The sequence below is a fragment of the Tupaia chinensis genome, unplaced genomic scaffold (assembly GCF_000334495.1).
Source record: "Tupaia chinensis unplaced genomic scaffold, TupChi_1.0 Scaffold000101_1, whole genome shotgun sequence".
In the NCBI taxonomy this organism is placed as follows: Eukaryota; Metazoa; Chordata; class Mammalia; order Scandentia; family Tupaiidae; genus Tupaia; species Tupaia belangeri.
Window position 1 is genome coordinate 10,313,401 of NW_006159565.1, and position 13,704 is coordinate 10,327,104.

Below are 13,704 nucleotides of genomic sequence, written 5' to 3' on the forward strand. Positions count from 1 at the left end.
CTGTGTGGTTCAAGTCCTGAATCCAGTGACTTAAACATCATGCCAGACACACATGTGTGTGTGTGCCCAAATTTCTGAAGGGAGGTAGAGATGGAGGAAAAAGGATTGTGGTGTGACCATGACCCATGGATGGTACTTTCTAGCTTTCTCTCTCTCTGTCTCTCTCCAGCAAATGCACATATCCTTGGGCAAATAAAAATAAATGACCTAAAATAGTAGCAGCTCTTGATAGTCTATGACAAATTGACCTAAAATCCATGGGGCATAGATCTAATAGTCTTTTTTTTTTTTTAGATCATTTAATTATTTCTTTCATGAAAGAGAAAGAAAGAGAGACCCAATGGGGTCTTCATGCCATGATTCACTCCCCACCTCAGCCACCCGGGATCACAGGAATGCACCACGCTCAGTGTGCACAGGGAGAGCTTAGGACAGAAATTCAGGACCTTTCTACGTGGGTCCAGCTTCCCAGAGCACTGTGTTACTCCTACACCACAGGCTGGCTGCAATCCAGTAGTCTTAAAGACTAAATAAAACAAGGCTGAGTGCCTATAATTAGGAGTGAATTGGCAGCCTCACTTTTAATGGAAACTGGCATTTAGATATAAAGAGGCAAATATGACGAAATGGTGAGCTATGCTGCCTGGGCTAATTTGCATGCCGATTTTATTTTATTATTTCCGAGAGAAGCACAAAAGTAGCTTATGACAAAGATGTCTAGAGAGAAAGGGACAGGCCAGGGTCTTCTCTTGACCCAGTGTCCTGCATTAGTGTCTGGGTGCCCAGATTTAGAAGAGAAGTGTGGCCTCCCTCTACAGCTTGGAAGCTCCAGGAAATGTTGAGTGGCTCCTTGGCTTGAAGCATTAGAAGCTCAATAAGGCAGCCCATGGCAAAGATTCTCTCCTTGACCAAACTGTAGCCAGGCTTCTCTGAAATCTTCTTCTTAATGATATCTCAGTCTTAACAAATAAATAGGGACCAGCATGTGGAGTAGTGGTTAATGTGCTGGACTCTCACATAGCTGACAACGGTTTGATTCTTGGTCACAGTGGCTTACGACATGCCAGGTGCGTGTGCATGCATGCCCAAAATCCAGAGAAAAGAATGGAGAAGGGGTTGTGGCATGGCCATCCCCTCTTGGGGGGTTGGGAGTGATTTCTCGCTTTCTCTCTCTCTCTAGTATGCATATGCGCCCTATAGCAAAAATCTCTGTTTTAAAAAAAAGCAAAAGAAACAAACAAAAATAATTGAACTAACACTAAGCACAGTTCCTAAAAATTTAAGGCCACATCCCCATGATGACCTGACATCACTTGAAGTGCCTACCTCAGAAATCTCAAGGCTGCCAAAAAAATAAATAAATAACAAATTACTGTTTGTCCCAGCCAACACCTGAGCACAGGGGCCTCTGTCTACCAATCTTGGCAGGAGAAGGAAGTCTAACTTTGATCATTGCCAGTTATCAAGCATAGCTTGTCTCATCACGTTTGTACTGACTCACCCCTTGTATTTTTCACTTCTCTGACTCTACTGTGCCCTCATTTCCCTCTGCCAACACATCCCATTCTTCCTTTAAAGCACCCAACTACATCTATACAAATCGAAGTTGAATTCAGTTCATTCTGGACTCATTTCTCTATTGCATTACTTACTAAAATCTATCCTTACCACCTTAGTGTCCTGTGCTATTTGTCTCCAACACGGACCCAGGAGAGCTGTCGCTGCACTAGGACTCATTTCTCTATTGCATTACTTATTAAAATCTATCCTCACCACCTTAGTGTCCTGTGCTATTTGTCTTCAACACGGACCCAGGAGAGCTGTCGCTGCACTAAAAGGGACAACCGTTGTAGCCGCCAACAATCCACAGGAGTAGAGGACGTGAAGAGACTATCAAAGAAGACTTCAGGGGCAGTGTGTGAATTCAGGACCAAGCCCTAGGAAATCCTGGAAATAACTCTGTGAAGCTTAAGCAGATTTTGAGGACCTATGTTATACCACCATGCTTTTATGCTCCAATCAGGAAAGTCTGAATTACTACAGTGAATATGACTGCTTTAATATGTATAAGCTGAGGGTTGGAGACACTGTAATTGTCCCCACTTTCTGAGCACCTCCTCTGTGCCCAGTAATGCAGTATATTCTTGTGTGTGTGTGTGTATGTGTGTGTGTGTGTGCATGCATGTGTGTGTGTTTATGTGTGCAATTTTTGCTACAGGATGTGTGTACTCACTAACCAGAGAGGGAAAGTGAGAAATCATATCCCATCCTCTAAGGAAGATGACCACCCCACAACCCTACAATCCTATCTCTTCCATTGTCTTTTTAAAAGTTTTGGCATAACACACACACACACCCAGCATGTTCTTTAAGCTGCTAAGTCAGGAACTCGAACTGTGCAGTTGGCCATGTGGGAGCCAGCTGTACCAACTGCCACACCATTGGCTGGCCCCAATGCTGGCCTCATGGAGCTTACAGCAAGTCTTTAAGGCTACTTTATTCTCTCCATTTAGTATATGGGGAAAGTAAGATACAAAAAGTTTAAAAACTTTCCCAAGAATGCACACCTAGTGTTTCACAGAATCAGAGATACAATTCAGATCTGCTCTACCAAAGTCTTTATTCTCATTCTAGTACTGTCTGTCTCATGCGCTCAGTAGAAGCATGTTTCTTGTCTGCACCTTCAAATGAGTCATACTAATTCTGAGTGAATATAAAAGCCAGTACAACAGCAACAACATCACACTTCAAAGAAAAAAAAAAAGGCAAAGAAATGATTAAAGAAACATCTACCCTTAGCACGTGACTGGGCTCTACAAATTCACAATGAGAAACCTGAGAGAATGGAAAATTGCTAGTGAGAAAAGGACACAAACTGATACAAAAGAAACTTCACCCAGAGAGGCTATTTGTGTGATAATTTACAGTACAGTAGCTGAAGTCACAATAGCTTTCTATTCATTTACCCAAGTTGGGAAAAGAAAGTTACTTTCAAAAGCTGAAATGCTGATAACTGCTTCTGTGAGCTTCCATTTTAAATTGAAAAGCATTACCGAAGCTGAAATTGTGAAAAGATGGTCAATGTTGGAACAATTAGGGTGAAACTTATGAATTGTATGAAGAAGAAAGAAGGAGAAGCAGCAGCATGAGGAGGGAAAGAAGAGAGTCAATTATGACTAACTATAAATTAAACCAATTCTTTCTGGATGAGATAAGTGCAAAATTACTCAACAAATTAGCCAGCGGGAAGTTACCACTCTAATCAAGACCATGCTGGCACAGGAGAGGGACTAATCTTTTGGGTTAACGATTTTGATTGAAAGTTTTCTTTCTCAAGGATCTGGGGCCAGACCCCTTGGATAATTTAGGGAGTTGATTGTCTAAGACTCTGGACCTTCGTTTTGTTTGGTTTTTCTGTTTGTTTTGCTTTTGCCATAGGGCACGTGCACTTGCTGGAAAGACACAGAGAGCCAGTGAAAGGAAAAATACAAAATCACCCCCTCCCCCAGGGGGGATGACCACTCCACAATCCCTTCATTTTTCCTCCTGGGATTTTGGGCACTTGTGCACACACACATAGCGCGATTTTCAAGCCGTTAGGCCCTTAGATGTGAACCACAGTGGTGGGAGTCCAGCACTTTAACCACTTTGGCATCTGCTGGTTGCAAGATCTAGAGTTTTTAATGCTGAGAAGGATAGACCTGCTGTTAGGGGCTGAATTTTGTGCCCCGTTAAATTTATATGCTGAAGTCCTAACCTCAACATAACTATATGTGGAGGTAGTGCCTGTAAAGAGGTAATTCAGGTTAAATGAGGGCATTAAGATGGGTCCTAGTGGAGGAAAAGCTACCAGGATTCTCTCTCTCTTATGCCCAGAGGAAAGATCATGTGAAGACACTGTGAAAAGAGCTTATAAGCTAGGAAGAACCTTCACATGGCTATGCTGGCACCTTGACTGTGGACTTCCAGTGCCTAGAACTGTGAAAATAAATAATAAATGTCAGTGGTTTAAACCCAACCTGTGGTATTTTGTTAGGGGAGTCCAAACCGGTTAATACCCTAATAGCTAACATTCTCAAATTGGTATGGGGCTTTTCATGCCCCTTATTATATTGTCGGTATCATTCAACTTTTTTTCTGTCAATCAACAGAAAGTATTTCAAGAGAGGTGAGCAGTGGCAGGGATTCTCAGTACCTTGTAACAACTCTTGGGTGAATTTTGAAGTGAGGCATGTGAATTTTATCTGACAAGTGCCTTTCTCTTCTCCATTTAATTTCATTGCATATCACTTTGGTCTATATGTTTCTATCTCTACTTTCCTCTCTACCTCTTATAAATAATTTCGTTGCCTTAAAGATGCCATTTAAATACCGTGTAAAAGTATTTCTTTTTTTTGCTATAGGGCGCGTGCGCTCGCCAGACAGACAGAGACATAGAGACAGAAAGCGAGAACTCACCCCCCAGGGGGGATGGCCATGCCGCAATCCCTTCTCCTCCATTCTTCTCTTGGGATCTTGGGCACACACGCACACGCACCCGGCGTGAGTTCTAAGCCACCGGGTCCGTGACGCGAACCACGGTCGACTACATGGGAGTCCAGCCACATAGCTATTATGCTAACTGTTGGTTCCCCAGTGTAAAAGTATTTTTAAAAGGACTTTGAGATATCACAGGCAAAGCTCTGATCTTTTAATTCCAGATGCCTTTTACATTCATCCAGGAGGGAGAGGTGATCTGAGGAGTGTGCAGATGAAAGATAACACAGGTCTCAAGTTTTATACAACTAATGGATTCAACAGTATTGTCCCCAGATATCTGTAACTAGGGCTACCCATTCTTTAAATGTCATTCTTAAGCACTGATATGGAACTAACATAGCAGGCAACTTACACAATTTCCAAAGTATTCATTTAATCCATCCCAAGCCTGTCTTCAGAGCCTTTATTTTCTCTAACCCTGATCCTCCATAAACTCTTCAGAGGAAGAAGCCCTGTCTCTTACCTTTTCTCCATGTGTCTAGCACATTACACTTACTGCATACAGCAAACTATGTTAGGGTGCATTGAAGACAAACTGAGCTAATTAATAAATACATTTTGTGCCTTAAAAAACTAGATTCATTAATAAAACTATAATAGGATTATAGCCATTTTAACCTAAGTGCATTCTGGAGTCACATTTCTTTCATTCCCTGAGACCAAAGAGTACATACATTTTCCTGGAAAACACTGCAACTCTTACAAATTCATGATGAGTCCTTCAAACAAAAGAAGAGAAAAGTGGATCAATTTAGACAGACAATGAAAATTAAGTTACTTCTATTTTGACTAAAGAAAACATTTTCTTTTATGGGAGAATTTCAAAACTGCAAATTACAATTTAAAATGATAGCTGAAGGGCATAAGCTACAGGAAGGCAATTTTTGTAAGATATATTAAACTTGAACTTTTCTATTATATTTGATGAGATGTAGAATCATAGCATCTTAAAACTTAAAATAAGGAAGGGGCCTTGGAGAGCTCCCATTGAAAACCAAATCTCTCTCTCTCTCTCTCTCACTCACACACACACACCCTTTCTGTGTGTAAAAATGGAAATTTGGTTTTGCATGATGGAGCAGCCTTTCTGCAGAGGTCTCTATGCAGAGTGATTTTTAAATCATAGAGATTTTTTTTTCTCTTAATATCTGGTTCACACACAAATATGCATCATAGACAGAGAAAAGAAAAGAAAAAAGAAAAGAAGAAAAGCAGTCACCCAAATAAGGTGCTTCTGCTAAAGATACTGCAAATTGCCATGACACCACAGTGAGATTGCTAACTGCTTTGTCCACATGGGCTTAGCCTTATATGACATCTTCCATACCCTCTTTGTCTTAGGAGTTTCAACATTTCATTATGTATTGATTTTTTTTCTCCCTATTTTCCCATCCTGCCACCAAATAAATAATTCTGGGGCATACAGAAAGAGCAGACATGTTAAGAACTAGAATCAAAGAGACCCAGGTTTGTATTCAACTCTGTCATTTACTGACTCTGTGGACTCAGCCGGCCACTTAGTTGCTCTCCTTTTCGGTGACATGACAAGAGGAATGATGCCTGCTTGCAGCATGGTTACGGAGGTTAGAGACAGAGTATCTAATCTGGAGACCAGTGCACAGTGGGCACTCATTTGTCATTATTCTGTTTCTACATGGAATTGACCAATTTGTCATCCAGCTGTAGTGTCTCAGGTTCAGTCTGGATTGAGTTATGACCTCGGTTTTATTTATGCCTCCATGTAGATCCAAACTGGTTTGGATCAGGTTACAGGGACGACAATATGAGCCACGTTCAGCTTGGTTCCTTTCAAAATCAGTGGAAGTCACGATCTCAGAGATGAGTGCGAGATTGTCCACCCGCTGGAATAGTCACATGCACCACCAGCGTCTCTGAGCTACTCATTCACCTCCAAGGGAGGACTGTCTCTTAAACATAGAAGAGCTACTTTGTTGAGTTTCATGAGCAGTTACGTGTAGAGATGTTTACTGGGCACTGCTCTGTCAGGCACGTTACAGGATGTTTGTGTGGCTGCAGTGAACCATGATCCTCGATGTCATGGTGTTTATGATGTCACAGAGAAAAACAGAAGTTCAGAAATATGTAAAACCTCTTTTCCACAGTTATGTTTCCTCATTCTTACCATAGCAGCTTTATAGATTTACAATCAATTTTCTCGAGCATGGCTTTCAGTTATATTGGGTCTTAGGAAAACTCATGATGGATTTTTGCATAAAACACATAGAAAAATATGTCACAATTTTTTCATGCTAGCATAACAAGGCTCCTAGACCATATATTTGTATTAGGATGTAGTGCTCTTTTGCCATACACACACAACACACACACACACACACACACACACACACACACACACACACACAGTGTTCGATAATGGGGGCCAGCAGGTAGTGGAGTGGTTAAGATGCTGGACTCACATGACTGATCATGGTTCAAATCTTGGAACCCACGGCTTGAAAAATCACATGGGGTTAGCAGATTGTGTAGTGAGTATGTTGCTGGACACCCACATGGCTGGCGATGGTGCAAGTCCTGAACCTGGTGGCTTGAAACTCACACTGGGTGCATGACCAAGATCCCAGGAGGAGAAGGGATTGTGATGTGGCCATCCCCTCTGGAGGGTGATTTCTCACTTTCCCTCTCAGTGTCTGTCTGTCTCTCTAGCGAGTACACATGTCCGAAAACAAAAATATCTATTAAAAAAAGGAAGAGAAAAGAAAAGAAAAGAGTAGAAAAGGAAAGAGTAGAAAAGGAAAGAGAACTCCCTCTCTCTGAGTATGTGCATGCATGTGCTCAAAAGCCCAAGAGGAGAAGGGAGGAGGTAGGATTTTGGTATGCCCATCCTCCCTGGGGGATGATTTCTCACTCCCTCTCTTTTTTTTTTTTGAAGAGGTTTTCCTATAGGGCGTGTGTGCTCGCCAGACAGACAGAGAGAGACAGAGAGATAGAAAGCGAGAAATCACCCCCCAGAGGGGATGGCCACGCCGCAATCCCTTCTCCTCCATTCTCCTATCAGGATCTTGGGCACGCACGTACACGCGCCTGGTGTGAGTTTAAACCATCGGGTCCAGGACTCGAACCATGGTCGACTACATGGGAGTCTAGTGACATAGCCATTATGCTAACTGCTGGTCCCTCACTCCCCCTCTTTCTGTCTCTCTCCTTTCCAGCAAGCATATACTCCCTATGACAAAACGTAAAAATAAATAAATAAATAAAAAGTTTAATAACTGAAGATTATTTTGATCCAAAAAGAAAAAGTGAGTGGGAATAGAAATTGGTGCTGGCTGACTAACCCAGGGTGAACATATAGTGATTTGTTCTCTTCCTTTGTATTGGTCAACTTACTTTCAATAATAGAGTGAGTTAGCCCAGGCATAACTACGATGTTTCTTACACACCAGGTTTGGTTATTAGCAGGAACACACAGGTCATTCTACACAATAAAATTCTATATCATGAATATTCAAATTCATATTGATATTATTACTTTTGAAAACTTTTTGTCAATATCCAGAAAAGCTAAACATGTGCTTAACTTCTAGCCCAGTAATTCTATTCCTAGATATAAATTTGACAGAAACACATACTACAGTGACCAGATAAAATATATAAGAATTTCCATTGGCACCATTGTGTTACTTTAGTAGACCCAAATGGAAAACAACCTTAAATACCCATCAATAGTATAATTGTAAATCATCTGTGGTGTATTTGCACATTGGGCTATGACACAGCAATCATAATGAATGATTTACCACTAACTTTACACGACACTTGGGATGGATCTTGTAAATGTAATGATGAGTGAAAAAAAAGACAGATATGAAAGTTTTCCAGAGTTTCAACTAGGTAGGAGGAATAAATATTGAGATTTATTGCACAGTAGGGTGACTATAGTCAATAATAATGTATATTTCTTTCTTTTTTAGAATTACTTTATTTAGCTTTATTTGTTTTATTTTAATTCAACCAGATAGAAACAGAGAGAGAGAGAGAGAGAGAAGAGATGGAAAGTGAGAAAGCAAGCTAAGCTGCCAGGTCCGGGACTTGAACCAAGGTCGACCATGTGGGAATCCAGTGCCCTTAACCAACATACCACCTGCCAGGCCCTATTCTTTTTGTTTTTAAGAGAGATTTTTGCTATAACTGAGAAAATACATGGCAACATATCACCACAAAAATGTCAAGTAAGTGTGATAATAGATATGTTAATTAACCTTATCTACTTTTTTTAAAGCTTATTTCTTTCTTCCATGAGTTAGAGAGGTAAAGAGAAAGAGAGACAGAGACAGGAACTGCAACAGGGTCTTCTTGCCATAGTCTACCTCTATCCCTGGCCAGTCTTGGATCATGGGCATGTGTTCAGGGAGGTCTCTGGGGCTGAACTCAGAACTTTCCCAGGTGGTTCGGCCTCACTGTGCCACTCTCTAGCCCCAACCAGCTTGATTTAATCCCTCCACATTGTGTACCTATATGAAAACATCACAGTACTCCATAAACATATATGATTAAGCAATTAAAGTAATATTTTTTTATAAAAAAAGAAAAAAAAATTGTGTCCCCTGTATAAGTCTCCTCATTACTAAACTGGTTAATCTGTGATGTGAAAACCCAGGATGCTGGTAGACTTGGAAGGGTAGTGTCTAGAAAAAAATAGTGTCCCCTGTATAAGTCTCATTACTAAACTGGTTAATCTGTGATGTGAAAACCCAGGATGCTGGTAGACTTGGAAGGGTAGTGTCTAGAAGGGGACACATGCAAGTTTCTGGTCTGCTTAATGAGCTACTTCTTTATTACAGTGTTTGCTGTATGGCTGTGCTCACTTTAAATATTAACTTATGGTTAATTAATATTTATTAATTATGATTTGTCAATCTTCCAGCATATAGGCTATGCTTTAATAAAAATTGCCAGAAATCTTAGGTCTCTCTCATCATGGATGGAAGGTGCATAAGAATTGGGGAGAAGGTCTATGAGAAGATCATCAAATTCAGTATGATCATTGTATCACAAAAGATCTAAGAGGCAAGGAGTGTCTGACCTTTATTCTTCAATATCAGTGCCTTCTTTTAACCCCTTGATGTTTAACTTGTGCATTTGGAGATCACTGAATCTAGTGGCAAATGTCAGGGAGCCTTAGTAATTGAAACAGCCTTTGCTTGAACAAGGTCCACTTATTGTTCTCTTTTCTCTTTGCTTGCTCTATGTCACTGAAATGGACAATGCACATGTTAGCTAAAAGCCTTCCAGGTTATGAGTAAATGGGCTGCTTACACAGGCTATTTGAGGGACATAGCTGACCAGGATTGTTTAGTTTAAATAGAAAGCAGAATGTGAATAAATGACTTTGTTCTTCTTCAAAGAGGAACATTGTTCTCATGTAGGCATTGACTGATTGATGAATCAATCAGAGCATCCACTGGCTCAGTGTTTTATATGCTGCAGATGGGGAAAAAGCCCCATGCAATCCCTGTCCTCATGGAACTAATAATCTAGCCTGGAAGTCAACCCATTTAACAAATATCTAAAGTAATGTGCTGTGTCATCAGAGTGACTTTTACGAAAGGTCTTGAAATAACAGAACAAATGAGCAATTAATCCTTTTTATTGATCAAAAGAGACTTTAGTGGGAGGGTAACAATTGCACATGTTTGTGCAGAGTAAAGTAAAGCTTTCAAAGAAAAAGAAGAGGAATGGGGAAGGAACAGACCCTTCAAAGACATCACTATGAAAGTGTATTCTATATGGTAGTTCAAGGATTAGGAGTTTAGAGGGAAAAGAGGGAGTGAAGGCCATCAAGGTAATTTAGGACTGGATTATAAAAGTATAAAAAATGCTATTGGTGCCCTTCCCTGAGCCCCTTTAACTGGTCAGTGAGTTCTTCTAGCTTCTAGCTTCTCTGCGTGTTGGCCCTCCACTTCTTTCCTCCCTAGAGAATTTCTTTTAGTCTGTAGAAGCCACCTTACCCAGAATTGCCTGAGTAACCTAGAGTGATTGCCTCCTCACCTAGAGTAACCAACAGCACACTGATCTGGGCCAGCATGTGGTATGGAGGTTAGAAAATCACACTGGGTGCATTTACATGCATGCTGAAGATCTTGAGAGGAGACTGAAGAAGGGATTGAGGCATGTTCATCCCTCCCTGGAGGTGGGGGGGGATAATTTCTCACTTGCCTCTGTGTCTCTCTCTAGTGAGTACATGTGCCATGTGGCAAAAACCTTGAAAAAAAAAAAAAAAACCACAGTAAGTGTAATGATACATAGGGCCAGGCAGCGATATAGTAAGTCATACAAGTGGACTCTGATGGGAAAGATGCTGGGTTGGCATTCTGCAGCCTTCCTGACTACAGCTGACACATCCACAGGCCCACAATCCAGGCCAGCTCAGCCTGAGGGTAGATCGTGACATGAGGACTCTACTGGAGAGTCTAGCTCTCTGTTTGTTTCTCTCTCTTCCCCTCATGAAAGAAATAAAAAACAAATAAATAAAAGAATGAATCAATACAAAGAGACACAGTCTAGTTAAAAGTAAAACAATATAGAAAGACATATCATGAGAATACTAATCAAAAACAAATCTGGAATAACCATATTTATTTTATATGAAATAAATAATCCCAGAACAAGGAAAATTATCATGGATAAAGAGGAGAATTCCAAGCTTTGCGCAGTGGCAATATCGTAGCCAATGAGGTTTATCCGTGGCGCGATTATTGCTAATTGAAAATTTTCCCTAAGAGGAGAATTCCATAGTCAAAAAGGAATCAGGTGCTCAAAAAGACAACAAAGAATCAAGATGAATGAGGCAAAAGCTAGTAGGGACAGGAAGAAACACACTAATTCATTACTATGGTTGGAGACTTCAGTACCCCTGTCAATAATTGATAGATTCATCAAGCAGAAAATCAGAAAGGGTGTAGTTGATCTGAACAGTATTCTCGATCGGCAGAATAAACAATCTTCTCAAGCTCACAGGAAACATTTCTGTGAAACATTTACCAAGGTAAACCACACTGTAAGCCATAAAACATACCTTCATGAGTTTAAAAAAGTAGAAGACAATATGACTCCATTCTCACTTCATAATGATATTAACTAGAAATCAGTGAGAACATTTAAAATATTCGGTGAATTAAAATTTCAACTATAAATCTTTTATGGGTCAAAAAAGAAGTCAAGAAAAATGTAAAGTATTTCAAATTTAAAATATTTCACTTGCAGATATAATTGATCAAAATTTGTGTAATAAAGTGAAAGCATTGCTTAGAGAAAAACTTACAGCATTGAATGCATAGAAAAGAAAGAGATCTAAAAATCAATAATGTAAGTATCCAACTTAGGAAACTAGAGGAAAAAACAGCAAATTTTGCCTAAAACAAGAGAAAAAAAATAAATATTAAGGCAGAAGTCAATTAAATTGAAAACAGGCAAACAGAAGAGAAAAATCAACAAAAGTACGGTTGGTTCTTTGAGAACATGAGTAAAATTAATAACTCTCTAGTCAGGTTAACCTAGATAAAAAGAAAGAAGTTACAAATTACTAATATCAGAAATAAAATAAAAGTCCACAGTACTGAACTCATGCACATGAAAGGATTGTAGGGAAGGCAATAATGCCTCTACGTGCACAAATTTGATAATGTAGATGACATAAAGCAAATTTTTACAAGACACATTCTACCACAACTCACAAGGAGAAACAATTAATCCATGTAAACCTAGAACTATTTGAATGATTGAGTGAATAATTGCTACCCTTTTGAAAATGAAAGCATTAGTACTAAGATAATTTCATGGGTAAATTCTACTAAATATTTAAGGGAAAAATGATATGAATTTTTTGCAATATCTTCAAAAGGAATTTAAGCAGAGGGAACATTTTATCACTCAGAATTACCTTAATAACAAGAAAGCAAAAATGCAATTTAAAAATGGAGAAAAATTAGGAATAACTACTTCACCAAGGAAGATATACATAGGAGGGGAAACAGATGAAAAAATGCCGGACGTCATTTTTCAATAGAGAATTAAATAGCAAATTAGAACAATAATGATATACTGTCATACATCAATTGAGTGACCAAAATATAGAGAACCAACATTTCTAAGTGCTGGTGAAGTTGTATAATAATAGAAACTGTTTTGCTGATAGAAATGTAAAGTAATACCACTACTGTGAAATAAAATTTAGCAGTTTCTTACAAAGTTAAACATAGTCTTGCTCTTAAATTTAGTAAATTATCTTTTGTTTATTTATCAACTGACTGGACAATATATATCCATATAAAACTTACACACTAATACCTACAGCAGGTCTATCCATAATTGCACAAAGCTGGAGGTGACCAAGATTTCCTTCAATAGGTGAATGGATAAACAAACTGATAACATTCACACAATGAAATGTAATTGAGCTGCAAAAAGAAATGACCTCTCAAACCACAAAATACATGGAAAAAACTTAAATGCCTATTAAGTGAAAGAAGTCAATTCAAGAAGGCTATACTTATATGATCCCAATTATATATTTCAAAACAGATAAAACTATGCAATATTATGAGCTGAACTGTGCTCTCTGCCAAAATTCATATGTTAAGGTCTTAGCCCCCAATACTTCAAATTGTGATTATATTTGGAAACTGTTTTTTTTAAGAATTATTTATTTAATTTTATTTATTATTAATTATTATTTTTTTCTATAGGGCATGTGTGCTCACCAGAGAGAGAAAAAGAGAGAGCCAGAGAGAGAGCCAGAGAGGGAAAGTGAGAAAGTAAGTTGCCAAGTCCAAGACTTGAACCAGAGTCGGCCATGTGCTCCAAATACCACACTGTCTGCTGGCTCCAAGACACAGGGTTTTAGAGAGATAATTAAGTTAAAATGAGGTCAGGAGGGTGGGCTCTAATGTCTTATGACTAGTGTCCATATAAGAAGAGGAGATTAGAACATGAATATGTTGGAAGACCAGGTGAAGACCCAGGAAAAAGACAATCATATATATGCCAAAGAGAGACCTCAGAAGAAACCAATCCTGTCAACTTTTAGCCTCCAGAATTGTGAAAAAATTAATTTCTGTTGTTTATGCCACCTAATCTGTTGTTATAGAAGCTTTAGCAATCTACTACAGACAAGAAAAAAAAAAT

At 39.2% G+C, this 13,704-nt stretch overlaps 1 pseudogene; it reads left to right on the plus strand.

Moving 5' to 3' along the window:
* Positions 1-11,222: 11,222 nt before the first annotated feature.
* Positions 11,223-11,305, plus strand: LOC114006944 (uncharacterized; annotated as a pseudogene).
* Positions 11,306-13,704: the final 2,399 nt, after the last annotated feature.